The following is a 20,698-nucleotide window of genomic DNA, read 5'->3' as shown; positions in this document are numbered from 1 at the left end:
CATTGTGGGACGGATAAATGAGAAGTGACAGTGCTGAGACCCGAACTAAGGAGAGACTAATAAGAAGAACTTCCCACCTCCTCCCAGTTTCAGACACTGAAAATCTCTTTCATACCGGAGCCACTTGATGGTCTGAAAAACTGCTGCTTTCTCTGATTTTTAAGTTTCAGAAATCCCACTGGAAACCGCAAATACTGTATGCTAAGAAGCATTCCATCAAACGAGGAAAGGGTATTCCTTTCATAGAACTTCAGAAGCCCTGGTGTCTGTTGACAAAACACATTCAGAAGTTGCTTTGATGTGCCTCACTTCAATTTACTTTAATTTACAGAGCCCTGAGAGGGAAAGGAATGGGCTTAACTGTCTTTATTGGATGGTAATGCAGCTCAAGAAAATCTTCCATATTTATTTACCTTAGCCATAGCTTAAAACATTAGGCTCAAAGGCAGTAATCTTAATGTTTTCCCCTGTTAAACAGAAAACAGCTGAAAGGCAAGAATTAACCTGGCCGCAAATGCCCAATTTTCTTACTAGCATAGTAAAGGATACTAACCATATGATTAGTCTCTCAATTATCCAAATACTAGGAATGAAGAAAGCCTCTATCTTAAAGTCCTACTAACTTCAGTAAATCTCTTCTGATTGCTGGGCTTCTGTGTCCTTATATAGAACATAGGTGAAGGGAGGGGTGTGATCCCGCTGCCTTCTTTTCAATTAGACCAGTTTAGCTACTTACTGTTGTATTAGGTGCTTGTATGGATCTTAGTGGCTCCCCAAAAACATATGTTTATGTATTTTTTAAAGATTTATTCATTTGAGAGAGAGAGAGGGAGAGAGAGTGAGCGAGCATGGGGTCAGGGCAGAGGGAGAGGGAGAGGGAGAGAGAGAATCCCAAGCAGACTCCCCACTGAGCACAGAGCCTGTTGAAGGGCTCCCCATCTCACAACCCTGAGATCATGACCTGAGCTGAAATCGAGAGTCAGACACTTAACCTACTGAGCCACCCAGGTGCCCCAAGATATGTTTATGTATTAGAAGCTGTAAATGTGACCTCATTTCACAAATGTGCCTTTGCAGATGTAATGAAGTTAGGTATCTTGAGATGGTATCATCCTGGATCACACTGATGGATCTGAAATATGATGACACAGGTTCTTGGAAGAGACAGAAGAGAAGACTGAGGAGTCACAATGCAAAGATGGGGGCAGAGGTTGGACGTAATGTAGCAACAAGCCCAGGAGTTTCTGGAACCAGCTGAAGCATAAAGACATGAGGAAAGACTGTCCCCTAAGAGCCTTCAGAGAAAGCAGGGTCCCACCTACACCCTGATTTCAGAATTCTAGACTCCAGAAGTACCCGAAAAAAGTAAATTTCTGTGGTTTAAACAACCCAGTTTGTGCTCATTCATTTCTATGGCCACAGGAAATGAATGTAGTCCGGAATTGACAGATACTAAAATTCTACTCAACATGGTTACAAGCAAAGGGAATTTCATTAGAGTACTTTTGAAAGAGTTATGTGTGGGGTGTCTGGGTGGCTCAGTGGGTTAAAGCCTCTCCCTTCAGGTCATGATCCCGGGGTCCTGGGATCAAGCCCCGCATCGGGATTTCCCCTCAGCAGGGAGCCTGCTTCCCCCTCGCAATGCCTGCCTCTGTGCCTACTTGTGATCTCTGTCTGTCAAATAAATAAAATCTTTAAAAAAATAAAATAAAAAATAAAATAAAAACGTTATGTGCAAGGCTGAAGGGTCTAAGCACTCAGGGATAAGCAACAGTGAGTGGGAAGCTTGGCCACCTCTACGTGCAAAGAGACAAAAGGAAGAAACAGCTTTGTCCTTATGGGAGCTAAATGAGTTGGAATTGTGCAGGAGGAACTTCCTGGTGAGTGGTGGAGGTACTCTGCAGCATTGCAGAAATGCAGAATCAAAGCAGGAAGGACCTAGAGCAGAAGGGCATGCACTGGCCTCTCCTTCTCCACCTCGTCCTCCAGGCTTTTGGTGGGTCCCCTTATGGTCCAGATACAACCCAAAGCAGAGAGCGAGGAACCTGAGGATGGCAGCCCATAGGTTTCTGCCTTCTGGGATAATGTGGATAATGTCTGCGAGGAGTCAAGTAGGGAATAACCTGCCTAGGTGCCAAAAAAGATTTAGTTTATCAAAAGAAATGGATTCTAGGAAAAAGAAAAGAATAAAATCTCTGGAGATTATTTCTCAGCACTATTTTACTTCTAAGAGCCTATGAGTCTCTGAAACATCATATAGAAACATGTTACTCTTTCTTAAATTTCAGTTTTCTCTGCTTTGAAAGAAATATTCTCTGTAAAGTTTAATAAATCTTTAATAAATCTCCATAAATCTCTGGAATCAGCCCAACAGAAGGAAACTAGCATTTTATAACACTTCTAAGAACTGTTGGAGCTTATTTATATAACTTTCCAAGTAAACCTTATAAAAACTATATAATGCAAGTATTATTGCATCTGTATTACACAGAATTAAACTGAGGCTCAGAGAAATTGAGTGAAGTTTCATAACTCATAAACAACTAAGCTGAAGTCTAAATCATTTATATCTGACACCAAAAGCTGCACTTGCCACCCTTCCTTGATGCCTTCATTGTACCTAATATCCAGATATTAAGGTATTACTACCCTATCCCCTCAATTAACCCCACACTCAAACTGAAAACTATGTGAATTAAAATTCTGCTGGAAAACATCAGACAAATATACTTCTGTCTTCCAGAGGAGTTCTAATTTTAGAATCAGCTGACTGCTTTAAAACCATTCCCAGCCATATTTGAAACAGGAAAATTAAAGTATTAATGACCATCCCTCCATGACAGTCGTATTAATGTGCTTGGTCATCATATTTTCTTATTATTAATCTCAAATGATGGACTACATGATGGAATAGCAATCAAGAAACATTTTCCCATTATAAACAATTAGAAAACTGGGGGAAAATACAAAAAATACAATACAAAAATACAAAAAATAAAAAATAAAATACAAAAAATAAAAAAAATGTTGTTAGTGATTAGACAACATACAGCTCCTGACTGTGATCCTTCATGAAAGGGAAAGGAGTGAGGGAAAGAAGGAAGAAAGGAAAGAAAGAAGAAAGGGAAAGAAGGAAGCCCTATTGATATTGCTTTCTACCTGAGGCACAGGCCAGACTCCAGTATGAAGCATGGGATCCACACAGTTCTCTTGAGGAGGTCTTGCTCTCCTGAGCAAACAGAGATTAGATCTTAAAGCAGTGGGAAGTTGTTGGGCTGGGCTCTGGAGAGAAGGGAACCATGGGGAGGGAACAGTAGGGGGGGCTCTGGAAATCTCCATAGAGGTTTTTGTGAATTTGTGCCCAATAAATCAAATAATAAGATATGGATACATAGGGTGAAACTCCTTGAAAGTGGGAAAAGAGCAACTGGGAAATTATGATCCGAACAATTTACAAAGCTTACACAGAACAGGGAGACAATTACTGCAATCAGCCAGAAAGCAGCAATCTCTTTTAACACCTGAACCAATCTGTGATGACCCAAACTACTCCAACCATAGTGGTAACGGTATTTCTAGAGTAAAGGCAAACACAGACCTTCCCTAGTAATAATGCTTTAATTGAGCCTTGAATAAATAAAACTGATTATTATTTATTATTATTAATATATTTTTTAATTTATTAATTTAACAATTAATTAATGCAATTAATTTAACTGTCAAACTCCAACACTTTTAAAAGGGAGACAACAAAATCTAGACACCAAGCAGCAAAATACTCATCTAATAAAATTAAACTCGTCTAATAAAAATTTCGAGATGTGGGGGCGCCCAGGTGGCTCACTGGGTTAAGCCTCTGCGTTCGGCTCAGGTCATGATCTCAGGGTCCTGGGATCAAGCCCCGCATCGGACTCTCTGCTCAGCGGAAAGTCTGCTTCCCCCTCTCTCTCTCTGCCTACTTATGATCTCTCTCCATGTCAAATAAATAAATAAATAATCTTAAAAAAATTTTTTTTCTAGATGTGCCAAGAAATACAAAAACACAGCATCACCTAGAAAAAAATCAGTCAACAGAAACAAAACCTGAAAAGACAAAGATGACAGACAAGGACTCAAAATCAACTATTATAAATATGTTCAGTGTGCTTAAAGATCTAAAGCAGAACATAAATTTATTAAGGAAAAATATAAAAGATCTAAAAATACAACCATATATCTGAAATCAAAATCAAAATTCTACTGGGTAAAATTAATGGTAGGCTGCAAAAAAACAGATCAGTGAATTTACAGACAAAATTTATAGAAACAGGGGCGCCTGGGTGGCTCAGTGGGTTAAAGCCTCTGCCTTCAGCTCGGGTCATGATCCCAGGGTTCTGGGATCGAACCCCGCATCGGGCTCTCTGCTCAGCGGGGAGCCTGCTTCCTCCCCTTTCTCTCTCTGCCTCTCTGCCTACTTGTGATTTCTATCTGTCAAATAAATAAATAAAATCTAAAAAAAAATTATAGAAATAAAAAATATTATCAAAAATAAGAACATTTTAAAATGGAAGTGGGGTCAATTCATCAAGACAACAAAACAATCCTAAGTTGGTTAAAAGAAGTTCAAAATACATGAAGCAAAACACTACAACTTACTTTTTAAAATACTTTAGTGTATTAGTAAAAAAGTTATATATACTATACCATGCTGCCATTCCATTCCAAAGCATCTGCCAATAGAAATGAAGCACTGTTCTACACAAGTCTTATACACAAATATTCCTAACTTAATTTGCATTAGATAAAACCTAAAACAAGCCAAATGGCCATTATAGATGCATGAGTAAATAAGTTCTAGTATACTTATACAAAGGGACACTTTTGAAAAAATATAAGGAAACTACTAATAAAAAAAAATAACATAAGCGACTCTTAAAAACATTATGCGGGACCTAAGAGGCTGGACATCAATGAGTATGTACTACACGTTTCTCCTTATGAACCATTCTAGAAAGTCAAATCACTTTTAAGGTGGTAGAAATTCAACAGTTCCCCTGGGGCCACTCTGTATGTGACTGACTCGGAAAGGGCATGAGAAAGCTTTCTCCTGCTGTCAAGAAAATGTTCTACATGAATGTGGTAGTGGTTATGGGATATATCCATTTCTCAACCTTATCAGACAATACACTTCAAATGGGTGTATTGCATTGCATACATCTATACCACAATAAAGTTGTTGTACAGTATGATATGTCTTTTGGTGTTTAATAAAAATTTGCTTAAATATTTCCATGTGCAATACTGTTAGCAATACTGTCAACAATACTGTTAAAAGGTGCTAGAAAGAAAAATTTGGTCTGTTTTTTCCAAGCATTCACAATGGAGTACAGGACATACACAGAAGCAACTAATCCCTTCAAACCAAAGGCAGTGGAGGCTGGGTGCCATGCACCTTTCTAAGAATTTATCTAACAGCTTACCTCGTAAACGATTGCCTTTATTTGTGATTTCCCAAATCATAAAAATCTGATATGCGGTATAGCTATATTTTGTTCAAATCTTTTAGCTTAGAGTAAATGCAACATTACTGAAAAGTATGGGAAATAAAATAAGTAACTTTGTAAAAGGTATATAAAAGCTGGAAATTTCTGGGTCACCCCATTCCAGACTTCTGAATTTCCTTCACCTCGCTTGCGGTGCTGAAAAGTTGGGGTATCTCTCCAACTGCTTTTTAAGGGCTTAGTGGAAAGCTTACTTTGCAAAATGTTTTAACGCCCACAGTGAACTCTGTGCTGCATATTCTCAATTGTGTCTTTCTATTTCCCGCATTACTGTGCAACCCGCTTTTCATCACAGAATCTTAGAGCTGGAGAAGCAAAGAAATGAAAGTGACTTCCCATTTATATAGCATTTTTCTCCCTCAAAGTAATATTTTCCCCTTCCTTCCCTCTGTCTTTCTTTTCTTCCTTCCTTCCGTCCTTCACTCCCTCCCTCTTTTCCTCACTCGCTCCCTCTCTTTCTTCTTTTCTTCCTCTCTTCTTTCCTCCTTTTTTTCCTTCAATAGGGGAAGATACTCTTAAGAAAGGTATTTGTTTCTTGAAAAACCCTTCTTCATCCGGCTGTCCAGACTCCCATGGCATCGCCTGTGATAGAACGCGATCTACTGACCAGGAACAGCACCAACGTTAACTCAATTGTTCTCTGGCTCATGCCTAATTACTCGTAAGTTACCAAGAGGAACTAGTCAATGTGGACGAAATGCATTTTTAAAATGTTTCTTTCTTTCTTCTAAAAAATGTTTATGATACAAACACACTATACATTCTAGACCAATACACATTTCTGTCTACCCATCCCCTTTTTTATTCTGATAGAGATGCTTTTAGTTAAGAAGAACCTCCTTAATTCAGTGAGTTCAGATTTCTAAGCAATAGGAAAAAATTTCTGTAGGAAGAGATTGGCTACCACATAGGCATTCACTCTACCATCCTTTCATTTTTCCACGAGTACGTTTTGTTTTGTTTTTCTATTTCATATTCCTACTGCCGTCGCACATTGGCCCCAGGGTTAACTTCAATCCCTTTAATATTTTGATTGAACTGCAACCAAATCTTTTTTTTTCCTTTTTTTTTTTTTTTTGGTTTTGTTTTGAGTCTTCTTTGTCTAACTAATAGAGACTGAGACCAAGAAGACTTTGCCAAACACAAAGGAATAACCAAAGTGAAATAAACATGATCACTCCAAGAACTGTAAACCGCTTCGCCTACAAATTTGATAGGCTCTGACTCTTGTACTAGTTAGCTAGTTTCCAGGAAATAGTCCTACTAGGTTCTCTCTTGTCTACTTACTACCCAACCATATAAGTTGCTTGTAGCTCACTTCTAGAATGACACACTTAAACATTCTGACCTCATTCTCAGTTAAAAACAAAAGACCGGGGGCGCCTGGGTAGCTCAGTGGGTTAAAGCCTCTGCCTTTGGCTCAGGTCATGATCTCAGGGTCCTGGGATCAAGCCCCGCGTCGGGCTCTCTGCTCAGCAGGGAGCCTGCTTCCTTCTCTCTCTGCCTGCCTCTCTGCCTACTTGTGATCTTTGTCTGTCAAATAAATAAATAAAATATTAAAAAAACAAACAAACAAATAAAAGACAAGGTAATAGATCTCCTCTTCTCACCTAAGCATTTCCGGTTCTGATTTCCAGTCTGAGAATTAAGCATCTTTGTGAAATGGATACCAAGAATGATATTTCCTTTGACATAGTTCATATTGACTAGATAGGTACAACGTTGTTCTCGGTATGAGACCTGGCATATACCATTATCTCCAAAGCTTTATATTTGTTTAAGAAACATTTTACCTGTGCCATAATTTGGTTTCCCCTTCCTTACAAAGGCCTGCAAAGAATAGATACCTCTATGTACAAAAGGCTAATCTATGAATTTTTCCTGAAACGAAGTTGAGGGCTCCAATCCTATTATTTTTGCTTTTCCTTGAAAATGGCCTCTTCCCATTTCTGTAAGGAAGTAAGTTTTTACCTGTATTCTGCTCCTGCCTTTGGGATGTCCACAGATGAGCTACAGGAATTTTAGATAGTACAAGGACAAACGATAAACTTAAATTTTATAAAACCAAGGAAATAAAAAGAAGTGCCAAGCAGAATGTCATTTGAATCTACCTTTTGGCACTCTGTTATCACTGCTGTCAAAGTCATTGATCCCTGACAAAGCATAAATACAATTCTGATTACAGAAGATGTAGAAGAGCCAGTGATGGGCTTTTTTGGTGAGACAGAACCTTTAAATTCCTGACAGCACATCTCTAAATTCCTGACAGCAGCTCCACCATTATATTCTAAGTATCTGTTTGGGTCATCTGGCGTCTCATGACTTTTACAGACATAGAAATCAGGAGGTGCTGGGGGATGAAATTTGCTGCTGGCCATCGCTTTTCTACAGAAGCACTGGTGAAAAGCAAAGCAATATGGGGTCAAGGTAAAGTACAGGATAAGGATTTAAATCCTCCTTTTGAGTTACATTAGGATGTTACGGAAGTATGCTCTCTACTAGGAATATAATACTAAAGGATTACTTTTCTAAGTATGTAATCATGAATCAGACCAATGTAAAAATGGATTAATAATAATAATTATTATTATTATATCAATAGTAACAATAATAATAATATCAAGTATTTTTATTTAATTCAATAATTAATGAGGAACCAGGCAGGTGTTGGGATAGGTTCAAAAGAGAATTCAAAGTACGACACATAAGAGGCATATAAGAGATGCTGAAATGAATTTGCAGAGACATAAGTGGCTATTTATACAAAAGAACTAAAATTAAATTTGATTCCACTAGTTAAAACTAACTGCATTCCTATAGATCAAAATCACTGGACCTATTTTCAGGTGGCTGGTTTTTAGTTTAGTTCAGTTTAGTTCTGTTTTGTTTTACCCACCTCATGAAGTTGTGAGAGAGCTCAAACACAAGGTAAGGAGGTTAGAACCTAGAAGCATGCCCAGTACAGGACACACAAGGATCACGGTCCTTGTTTTTCCTTTTTTTCATAATTTTTCCCTGACAAAGTAGATAAATTTCCAATGAACTTAAGAAAAATTTGTTAAAATTTTAAATGGTCAGTGTTTTGATTTACCTCACTAGTGGTCAAAGAACATATGACAGAAGAGAGAGCTGGATAAATTCTAATATGTTTTATAATTATAATTCACGCTTTCCGTGCAGAATATTTGTTGCATCTTTATTCTCAGCAAAGCCCTCGCTCCAGAATAACTATTGCCATCAAATTTTTGCATCTTTTCCAATCGCTGCTGTATGTGACAACACATTTCATGTACCCCTCAAATGAAGAATATTAAAAAGGAAGGCATTTAGAATACATCTTCAAAATTAAGCTACTTCAGTAGCTTTAAAACGCTATAGAAACATCCCTTCAAACATTTATCACTGAATGAGAAAAACTTGAAAAAGGCAAGAATGCATGAATGGGTGGAGTCTGGGGGATACAGCAAGGAAAATGAAAAAAAGGCCAAAAGGTCTTTAAAGGACCCAAGGCTTTTGCTGATAAATTAATGAGGTCTTTAGCTTCTAAAATATTCAAAGCTCCAAAATGAAATTAATTTTAAAGCCCTTCTGCTTTAGATAATAGCTTGAAAATATGACTTTAATATTTTTTGCATTGCATGTTTTTATCATATGTAATCGATGTTATACTTAATGCAGTGTGACATTTCAAGTGATTAAGGGCCTGGCGGGGGCATTAAGAATGCAAGACCTTATTTGCATTTACACTAATGATTTTATAATGGGGGTTTTATTATATTAATTATGACTACTGGGAGTCAAAAGAAAGCAGAAGATATCCAAGAAACCCCACTCTTGGATAAAATAGCTGTTATCAAATTTGTTGACATAGGTGGTTATTTGCACAAAGGGAAACAAAAGCCTTTATGACTATTAATCACTACAAGCTTGATGTGCTTTATAGTAATTACTAAATTAATTTTCCCCTTTATAGCTGGGTTTATGTGTTTCTTTTCTCCCCCACAGTATGAAATACACAATAAATGTATAGATTCAGCATTTGAGTTGGACAGCATGCAAAGACAAGTTGGTTTGCTCCACATTCCTGTATCTACTCACCCCCTACTCCAGTCTAAGAGCAAAACACAGTTCATAACTAATGCCTCTCTTGCTCTCTCACAAAGTGTTTGGATGGTGTATAGTTTTCATACAGCAAACTGTTTCTTGGAAGCAAAAGTGACCAGATCCCCCTCGCTCTGGAGGTGAGGAAGCAGCTTAAAATACCTTGGGCTGGGGCGCCTGGGTGGCTCAGTGGGTTAAAGCCTCTGCCTTCGGCTCAGGTCATGATCTCGGGGTCCTGGGATCGAGTCCTGCATCTCGCTCTCTGCTCAGTGGGGAGCCTGCTTCCCCCCCTCTCTGCCTCCCTCTCTGCCTACTGCCTACTTGTGATCTCTCTCTCTCTCTCTGTTAAATATATAAAATCTTTAAAAAAAAAAAATACCTTGGGCTGCTGCAAACCTCTAGGTACTCCCGGATGGTAATTAGAGAGAATCTGTATCATGTTAAACGATTTTGTCTCTGACGAGCACAATAATTTCTTTGTGTTTGTGCAGAAAGCTTTTTCGACAGACAGGAGCATCTGAGGCTGCCAAATAAAATATCATTTGGAAGAAGGAAATTTCCTACATACCCTCAAACCAACCAAGTGCAGGAAGGAGAGCTAATCTGGCAGTCTTGATAGCAGGAGGCAAGCCAGTCAATACTTACGGATAATTATGATCTGCATTGTTCCTTAAAAGCAATAGAGACTAGGAAATGGTGTAATTTGCCATGCCGGTTTGTTACTCCAGCAATATACTGCTTGTAATAAGATTTCACACTTTAATTCATCTGAGAACCTTGCGGTGTTTTACAAGCACTAATTACCAGGAATCTCACCATGCTTAACTAAGACAAGCAAAGTCTTCAGCACAGATCCTATTTTTAAAGTTGGTAAATAGAAAGAGAAATATATTATGGTGAAGAGCATAGTGCGAGAGAATTAGGAGAAAAAAAAAAAAAACAGCTGGCTGACATCACGAGCTGTTCTTTTCTGGCCCTGGCCGCCATAAAACAGTACAAAATTCATCCTAGGAATATAGTTTTTCTTTCCTTTTTTTTTTAAAGATTTTATTTATTTATTGGAGAGAGAGAGATAGCAACATAGAACACAGCAGGGAGGAAAGGGAGAAGCAGACTCCCCGCTGAGCAGGGAGCCCCATCCGGACTCGATTCCAGGACCCGGAGATCATAACCTGAGCCGACAGCGGATGCTTCATAGTCTGAGACAGCCAGGCACCCAAGAATAAAGTTTTTCTAATAAATCTTGATTTATTAAAAAAAAAAAAAGTCTTATTGAGAGGTTCGAAGTAGTAGATAGAGCTGGACTGAGGCTCGATGGATAAAAGAGTTCATTTAGGGTGAGAGACACACAGATTGGCCCTGTAATATCCTCCCATAAGTTCTGAGAAGAAGCTACCTATAAAAGTCAATGGGAGCAGAAAGCAATGGGGCCTTAACCTACTTAGGAAATTGAAATTCTGGCTGGAAGCATTTGTACAGAAGTAGGAGATGGGCTTTCAGGAAAACAAAAACAAAAACAACAACAAAAAAACCAACAAGCAAACAAAAACAAACAAACAAAACACACAAACAAAAAACATCTCATTTGCAAAGGCATGAAGCTCTGTTTCTGAATCTGGAGATAATCTGGAATGGTTTCCACGGGGGGAAGAAAGCAGTACGTGGGCGCAGCAGTGTGCGTGAAAGCCGTGAGGAGGGTGGAAAGTGCAGGTTAGCAAAGGAGAGTATCTTATTCCACAAGTAAACCCTTTGTTCTTTGAAGCAAAACCTGAATCACGATCACTTGGTACTTCAAAATTATATCAGACACGTGCTTTCAAAAAACCTATATTGTAACAGTACTTCCCCAAATCTGATTAATTAATATTGCAGTTGCCTGGCTCTTTAGCTTCTTCTAATCTTGTTAAAAAACCATGCATTGTAATCTTTTATTCTAAGCTTCGTCCTACAAAGGGATTAGGAGCAGGTTTCCATTGGAAATTGGTTTCCTTGCCTTATTGAAGGCAAATATTTCTAGTTTAATATGGATACAATATATATCCTGTCATTTGTCACTGGTAGTTTTGTACAAGTTGGGCTTGTAAATAAAATGTAAATGTTTCTTTCCTTTATATCGCCACTAAAGTTGAAAAACATAAAGATGAAAAATGCATTTATCCACCTCCGTTTCTCCCCTATAAAAGATTCAAAATCAGTTTAAACTTCAAAATTTTAGAAAGCTGTTGACAGAAAGGATGAAGAAGTGTTTTGCCAACCGAAATGGCATTACTGTCACTGTTAATTTGCTTTCAATTGCCATAGAAAAGAGATACTCATTTCACGCTAGTGTTTCTCATAGGCTTAAAACCAACTAGTGAATATTATATTTTATGGGCTCAGACATGAAGTGTATGGCTAACTATTAATCTTGCAAACTACTGCACTTAGAACCACAACCACACACCTACTGGACTAAGGCAAAAAATAACTTACAGCTCAGTTAAAATACTTAAGTGTGAGTTTGAAAAACAATGTTGCCTTGTCCCATCTGAAATGATCCCAGAATCTGTGGCTAGATTTAACCGTTCATTGCGAGGTGAGCAACTTCCTAAATAAAGAGGAAAATGGCAGCATTTCAGGTTCTCACGTTTGTCTTTTTCTTGTATTTCTTGGAAACAGTGAAATCTGTTTGAAGTCAATAGACATAGTCTATAGGAAGAATTCGTATGTGAGAACTTGGAATATAGATCATTCATTCATCTATGTAAACATTTATTGATCTTCTGTTATAAACAAAGTACTGTTATACATCAACAAGATAATAATTAGAAGACTATATTTTGCCACATATTTGGAAAAAACAAATGTTATTACATAAAAGTGATCCAGTGTGGTAAGCAGTATAAAATGTGTTTGGGGAACTCTGAGGAGAAAATATTGCTAACTCTGCCTGTGAGGACTAAGAAAGGCTTTACATTCATGCTAAACTGAATAACTGTACCCAATCAGACTTGATAGGATTATATATATATATATATATATATATATATATATATATATATATAAAACACACTATGACATGCCTCAGAATGGGTGGCCGACCCCTAAACATTGACCTTGGTCATGTTATTTGCTTTGCACACAGAGGTATTAGTGGATACAAGACTAGCAGAAGCTTAAAACATGCTCACTGTTTTGGCCTTCCTCTTGCCCTCCAGAAGAATGTGCCCTGCGGAGCAGCTATCAATCCAGCAGAGGGACCACAGCAAACCAGCAGTTCAGAACCCAACCCAGCTGCTCTGTAGCTTGAAGCAGAGTTCCTAAGCTAAGCCCAGTCTGGATCATTCAAACCATCGTCGAACTACAGTCTTACGAACATACAAGTAAACGCTGGCTTTTGCAAGCCACTGAGTTTTACTGTCCTTGTTTTCATTTGTTTTTTAAGTAGCAAAGCTGGCATACAATATTTAAGCTGGATTTTTTTTTTTTTTAGAGATTATTTACTCGTGAGAGATAGTGAGGTGAGGGGCAGAGGGAGAAAGGGAGAGAGAGAGAGAGAGAGAATCCTCAAGCAAACTCCCCACTGGGCATGGAGCCCAACTCAGGGCTCGATTCCAGGACCCTGAGATCATGACTTGCGCCGAAATCAAGAGTTGGCCACTTCACCAAATGAGACACCGAGAGCCCCTTTAAACTGTATTTTAAAAGATGAAATAAGAATTTTGCAGGAGGGCAAGAAGGGGAGATAGTCCAGGTTGATGGAATAGCATATTAAAAAAAGGAATAAAGGCGAGAAATTACATCTATTTATAAAGTATCAAGTAACTAGATATTGCCAATATGCATGGTTATGTGATTGACTTAAAATTAAGTTGGAAAGATTCATTGAGACCACATTCTTAAACAGTTAGGAATATATTCCTTAAATAATGACTATATATATATTTTTTTAAGGAATATAATATGACAGTGACTCTCTGGGTTAACCTGTCAGGCAGTAAAATTCAAAGGGCCCTCTTGCATTTATTCTGAAGCATAGATCCAAGGTTGAATGTTTAATTGATTTACCCCTTATGTCTCCACACAAATGTTTTTTCTTGGTACAATGCTTGTTATTGAGGCCAAACCTTTGCTCTTAAAGCAAGAGCTCAGTGACTTTTATTTCTTTAATTTGGCATCAGGGACTCCAAGTCATATGGAGGGAGAGAAAGCGAAAGTTGAAATCCCTCTAACTTTTTCAGGTCTCAGCTATGCAAGGAATCACCATGAAGGACCATTTGTTTTTTATCAGCATTTACACTATGAATGACTTTAATTCAGTATATTCAGTTTTCCCCCCCAAAACCTCTGCCCTCCCTGCAAACACAGCAAAATCCAAAGAAATCTTTGCCAACGTCAGGAAACAGGGCATCTGAGACAACCCTCTGCAGTCTCTGAAGGCAGCAAGAGATGTGGCTACAGACATAGTGAATATGCTGGAGATTTATGAGTACTATGATTGTGGTTCAGGGAGCCTGCTCAAGCAGACATAAATCTTAGTAAAAGAGTCAGTCAAGCCATATAAAGATGCCACAAGGAAAACCACAACTGTCAAGGGCTGTACTTATTGGCGATACAAAATCAAGGAATGCTATAAATCTCGTTTACATATAGATAGACCCCTCTTGTTCTAAGTCATCTTCATATTTAGCAATATTTCTATGTCACCAATCAAGACAGTAGGCAACAGTTACTAGAGGAAGATACATCAGTGATTACAACAAAAGACTCTAATAATTTCTAGTATTTATGTAGTAGTCTCTGGTTTACAATGTGCTTTCACATTCACTATCTTATTTTTAAAGTCACCATAAACTTGTGGATCAGGCAGTACTGATATTTTCTAACTGCTTCCATGCTTGAGATAACAAAGCCTTAGAAAGTTTAATAAAAAACTTGCCTGAGCTCTCAGAGTTTGTTCATGGCTATAGATTCAAAATGGGTCTTTTGACTCTGCCAAGCCAAGGAATCTCTAAATAATCACATGGATTGAAGGAATCTCACCATAATCACCCTTTTGTTGACTGAGCTCTCAGAGTCAGACTGGAATCTAGCTAGGATGTAGAATCATTGCTAGAGACTGAAGGTTTGTGTCCCCCTCCTAAATTAACACACTGAAACCTAACCTCCAATGGGATGGTATTAGGAGGTGGAGCCCCCATGGAATTATTAGGTCATGGTGGGGGGTGGAGCCTTCATCAGTGAGATCAGAGCCCTTATAAAGGACACCCCAGAGAGCTTCCTGCCCCTTGCTCCCTATGAAGATATGGTGAAAGGAAGGCCGTTTATGAACCAGGAAGCTGTTCTTCACCAAACGCTGAATCACTGACACCTTGATCTTGGACTTCCCAACCTCCAGAGCTGTGAGAATAAATGCTTGTTGTTTATGCTATCCAATCCAAGCTATTTTCATTATCACAGCCTGAATGGGCTAAGAAAAGCATCCATTTTATTTTGGGGAATTTTCTACTGGACATGACTGTTCGTTGACCAACTTAATAAAGTCAAGGGAGGGCTCCTAGTGGGATGGAAACAAGTGATTAATCAGTGGAACCACAGTAACCTTTGCGTTCATGTAATGCCTCAGAGTTTAAAAAAAACACTTTCATAACTAATATTAAAATTATTGATTTTAACTCTGTTATGTGTTTTCCAAGGGGAAGCATTTGTGTCAAAGTAGTTTAAATTGTAAGTCATAGGATCTAACTTATAAAAATTCTTATATATCCCTTAACAAGCTCTAATTTCATGATTATTCCATTAGGAAACATGCCCCCAGCAGTGAAAAACCTACCAAGAATAACCTATTTGATTATTTAACTGAAACTCAAAACCTGTTACCCTAACTCCCGGTCCGACATAACACAACGAACCCTACTCATACTGTGCTGCAGAAATGCTGGGGAAGGATCATTAGATCTTATTCCTAGCTCCAAATTCCCAGCTCCAAATCCCCATCCAGTCAGTACATGCAAACCACACACACAGCTTTAGGAATTCGGTCTATATCCAGATGTCAGCTGTTGTCACCCTGTTCTTTGTAACTTCTACAAAAGCGTTCTGGCCAAAACATTTCTGTAAACTGCCAAGGGCTTAGTTTTCATGCAGTGATTTTCTGTACCCTCTGACCATTGATTTCAGTCACCTATCACCTCCAGGAGCCGTTCTCTTTGGTCTGTTGTACACCAACCCAGATAGGACACCAAGCCCTTTTTTTTTTTTCTTTAATTTTCAAAAAAATATACATAAGTAAAACACTTGTGAATGGTAAGTTTACTGAAGGCTTTGTGTGATTAGAAAGGTCTGCATCTCAGAAAAACATATTACTTAAAAAATTGGCAATAGAAAATTAGCAAGACAGGAAACAATGTGTGTTGGAGAGGATGTGAAGAAAGGGGAACCCTCTTCCACTGTTGGTGGGAATGCAAGTTGGTACAGCCACTTTGGAGAACAGTGTGGAGATTCCTCAAGAAGTTAAAAATAGAGCTTCCCTATGACCCTGCCATTGCACTCCTGGGTATTTACCCCAAAGATACAGATGTCGTGAAAAGAAGGGCCATCTGTACCCCAATGTTTATAGCAGCAATGGCCACGGTCGCCAAACTGTGGAAAGAACCAAGATGCCCTTCAACGGACGAATGGATAAGGAAGATGTGGTCCATATACACTATGGAGTATTATGACTCCATCAGAAAGGATGAATACCCAACTTTTGTAGCAACATGGACGGGACTGGAAGAGATTAAGCTGAGTGAAATAAGTCAAGCAGAGAGAGTTGGTTTCACTTTTTTGTGGAGCATAACAAACAACATGGAGGACATAGGGAGATGGAGAGGAGAAGAGAGCTGAGGGAAACTGGAAGGGGAGGTGAACCATGAGAGACTATGGACTCTGAAAAACAATCTGTGGGGTTTGAAGTGGCGGGGGCGGGTGGGAGGTTGGGGTACCAGGTGGTAGGTATTATAGAGGGCACGGATTGCATGGAGCACTGGGTGTGGTGCAAAAACAATGAATACTGTTATGCTGAAAAGAAATTTAAAAAAAAAAAGAATAAATAAATAAATAAATAAATAATTGGCAATAGGTATTAATATAAGAATTCTTAAATCACTCCACACTAGGGAGTTTCTCATTGGCCATTTAATTGGCCAATTTAATTTCTTTTGGATCCCCACTCTCTTTTCTCCTCACTCAATTTTCATTAAACAAATCTGCAAGGTGATTTCACTTTCTATCCATTATTCTATCTGCCTTTGCATATTCAAAAGCTCTAATATCCTCCAAATCAAGGCCATATGTTCAGGTTTCCCCTTTAGCAGGACAGAGGAGCTGTCAAAAGCCTTGAAATCCACGCATTCCTCCTTCTTCCCACCTCTCACTCTCAGTGGGAGGTTGCAATGATGAGGGGGCAATGCTCACCCTAAATATCCACTTTAGAGAGAGGAAGTGACTACTACATTCGACTCAGGTTTTCAATCTCACTTTTTATAATCCTGTTCTAGGAAGTAAGTGAAGAATTTCCCTTGCAAATAGCAGCTGGCTGTCAAAACTGCTTGACATTCTGTCAGGGTAAGATACCCAACCTGAGTCTCTCTGCAATGTCAATTGCTGGTTGAGTAAACCATGTTTTAAGCAAAGAGCTAGTGTGCGTGCCATTATTCAAGATGCTAAAACAGGTAACCTCCTGTGATTTAATTAGGTAGAAAGTTCTATCTTTTTATGTTTTAAAAGCAATGGGAACCCTGATGCTTGGATCTCCATTTCCTTAAGTAAAACGCGCTACTATTTTGTGTCTTTGGGCCATCCAGCAGGCAATAATAATTAGGGAAAAACATGCACCCCCTAAATGTTCACAGCTACAGATATTTTTCATGCTGGACATGAAAGGGAGAAAAGCTCATGTGGTTTATCTCCATCCGCAAGGTTTGTGTGGAAGCTGGTGATGATGTTAAAGTTAGTGTCATGGTTAAGCACACAGCACTAGAGTCAGAGTTCCTAAGTTCAGATACTGGCTACACCAAACCACCCATCATGTCTGATCAATAACAAATTCCTAAGTGTCATCTTATATAACCTATAAGCAGCATTTGACACAATTTATCACTTCTCCTTGAAACACTTTTTTCCCTTCCCTTTCTTCTACATTACTTCTGATTCACTGGCAGCTCCTTTTCTGTGTTCTTCATGGGTACCTCCTCATTTCTTTGACTTCAAAACATTGAGATGACCCAGACATCTGCCTGTGAGTCTCTTATCTATCCATCCTCACTTTCTTAGTGACCTCAATCTGTTTCATGGTTTTTATTTAGCACAGATTTCTCTCCTGAACTCCAGATTCGTTTGACCAACTCAAAGTCCAAAAACGAGTTCATGATCCACACACTCGCTCTCCCAATAAACCACTGCCTCAACTTAGGTGATGGCAGGTATATTTCTTCACCATTTTTTTCTCTCATGACTACACTCTGTCAGTCAAAATTTTCTATCTTATTATCAGATACGTACAGGATCTGACCACTTCTCACCATTCTACTACCTTCAAGTCACCAAAATCTCTTGCCTAAATAGTTGCTATATTCTCCTCTTGACTTGCCCCATATTGTATTAGCAACACAGTAACAAAAGTCATCCTGCATCTAAAATATAAACAGATACATCCCAATGATTTGTCTTTTGGCTCCTAGCCTTGTTCTTGTTCTATATTCTCCATCTGTTGCTGGGCTGAAAGCATGAAAACTGCATTTTCAAGTCTTTTTTGCTAACTGTGCTCTTGTTGGGTCCTGGCAGTAAGAGACACTGGTGGGATTTTAGCAATTTGGAAAAAAAGAATATATATTCTCTGCTTCTGGTTCCTCCAGTAACAGCAGGACAAACTTCAGGTACCTAAGGACTCCAGCATCACTGGTGATTTCAGAGCTACTTGGTATTCAATCATTATCAATAAAGGTAATACAAGCTCAGTGATGCTTCCTGTGCCATCAACGACAGTGAATCAAGCCACATTACTAGAAATGGAAGTGAGGATTCCTTCAGTCTAGCAGCAAAGGCAGGCTTATGGGTTGCACCAGAAACTGTGGCAGAATTCTGGTCTCTGGAGAATTCTCTTCTTCCTTTTGCTTTTCCAACTACAATTCCTTATTTAAACCATTCTGTTTTCCTGACCAGATATTCACTGATATAGCCAGATGCAGCACCTTGAGAGAAATGCTAACATCTAAGCTATATAGGTATAGTGTAGAAAGCAGCAAACATTGTTCTACTAATGAGGGCAGAAATCAGAGAAAACCCCACCAAGGAGGAATTTTTTGCTAAGGATCTAAAAGTTTGAGTTAATAGGGGACTGGAGTGATGGATAAGGAAGGCATCCTAGACAGAACAAGTGTAAAGTTAGGTAGATTGTTAAAAACAGAGCTACCCTATGACCCTGCAATTGCACTACTGAGTATTTACCCCAAAGATACAGATGCAGTGAAAAGAAGGGTCATATGCACCCCAATGTTCATAGCAGCAATGGCCACGATCGCCAAACTGTGGAAAGAGCCAAGATGCCCTTCAACAGATGAATGGATAAAGAAGATATGGTCCCTATATACAATGGAATATTACGCAGCCATCAGAAAGGATGAATACCCAACTTTTGTATCAGCATGGACAGGACTGGAGGAGATTATGCTGAGTGAAATAAGTCAAGCAAAGAAAGTCAATTATCATATGGTTTCACTTACTTGTGGAACATAAGGAATAATATGGAGGACTTTAGGAGAAGGAAAGGAAAAGTGAATTGAGGGAAATCAGAGGGGGAGACGAACCATGAAAGGCTGTGGACTCTGAGAAACAAACTGAGGGTTTGGGAGGGGATGGGGGGGATGGGTGAGGCTGGTGGTGGGTATTATGCACTGGGTGTAGTGCATAAAGAATGACTCTTTGGGGCCACCTGTGTGGCTCACTGAGTTAAGCCTTGGCCTTCGGCTCAGGTCATGATCCCAGGGTCTTGGAATCGGAGCCCTGCATCCGGCTCTCTGCTCAGTGGGGAGACTGCTTCCTCCTCTCTCTCTCTCTCTGCCTGCCTCTCTGCCTACTTGTGATCTTTGCCTGCCAAATAAATAAATAAAATATTTTAAAAAAGAATTAAATTAAAAAAAGAATGAATCTTTGAACACTGAAAAAATAAAATTAAGAAAACATATACATACATAATATTTGGAGAAGGTTGTTCCAAAGACTTGGAATTAGAGCATTAAATATATATATATATATATATATAATTTTAAGAATTCACTCTACCCTAGTTATATAACTGTATCCAGAGTCTTCCTCCTCTCTTAGCAAACATGAACTTCTTCTTAACCCTTTTTAATTCTACAGGATTGCAAACTGCAAGTAGCCAAGGGCAAAACTGGGAATAAATAAGGTTGTGTAAATAAGTTTCATACATTCCATTTGATAGATGAAAAAAATTAGCAGCTATGTAACCCAAGGGAATCCATTGAAACATAATTAATCAATGTTTGTAAATTGCTTTGAGACTCTGAGTGAGTACATACATATGAAAATTTGTATCATCATTTTTCTTATCTAATATGGTTTGGGAGATTATAAATCGGTGAGTGGCAGAGAGTAGGTAGCTAGCTGCTCAGATGAAGTTTAAGAAGGACAATTTTATATCATGAAAAGATAAATTTCTATTAAATTTTATTGATTGCTTTGTTACAACAAGAAATAATAGTTATAAATAATTAAACAATAAAACAAGTCGAGGCATGTTTGAGTTTTTAATGCATGCCCCAGGCATGTGATAAGTCATAATGATAAAATCAAATTGACTTTAATCAAGAAGCCTGCATTAATGACCTAGTAATTCATACCCTGTTGTCTATTTATTGCTATGATAATGTCAACATTTTTACAAGTTCCAAGATCTGCTTTTTCCTTGTGCACCACAAAAAATTCCAAAATGCTGATTAAAAACAGATGTCCTTTTCCCAATGCCAATACTTAATATTAATTGCAAAATCTTGGAGGTCCTTCAGCTTTAAATG

The 20,698-nt window shown here is 38.5% G+C and overlaps 1 long non-coding RNA gene across 1 annotated transcript in view; it reads left to right on the top strand.

The window, feature by feature from the left end:
* Positions 1 to 13,042, top strand: part of LOC122907714 — a 29,526-nt gene extending 16,484 nt beyond the window's left edge. Inside the window, exons 2-3 of the long non-coding RNA XR_006384744.1 lie at positions 6,044 to 6,201; positions 12,839 to 13,042. This is a non-coding gene — a long non-coding RNA (uncharacterized LOC122907714). The remainder of the gene's footprint in view (positions 1 to 6,043; positions 6,202 to 12,838) is intronic.
* The last annotated feature ends 7,656 nt before the right edge of the window (positions 13,043 to 20,698 follow it).

Source organism: Neovison vison, chromosome 5 (genome assembly GCF_020171115.1).
Source record: "Neovison vison isolate M4711 chromosome 5, ASM_NN_V1, whole genome shotgun sequence".
In the NCBI taxonomy this organism is placed as follows: Eukaryota; Metazoa; Chordata; class Mammalia; order Carnivora; family Mustelidae; genus Neogale; species Neogale vison.
This window is presented reverse-complemented; position numbering and strand designations above follow the sequence as displayed.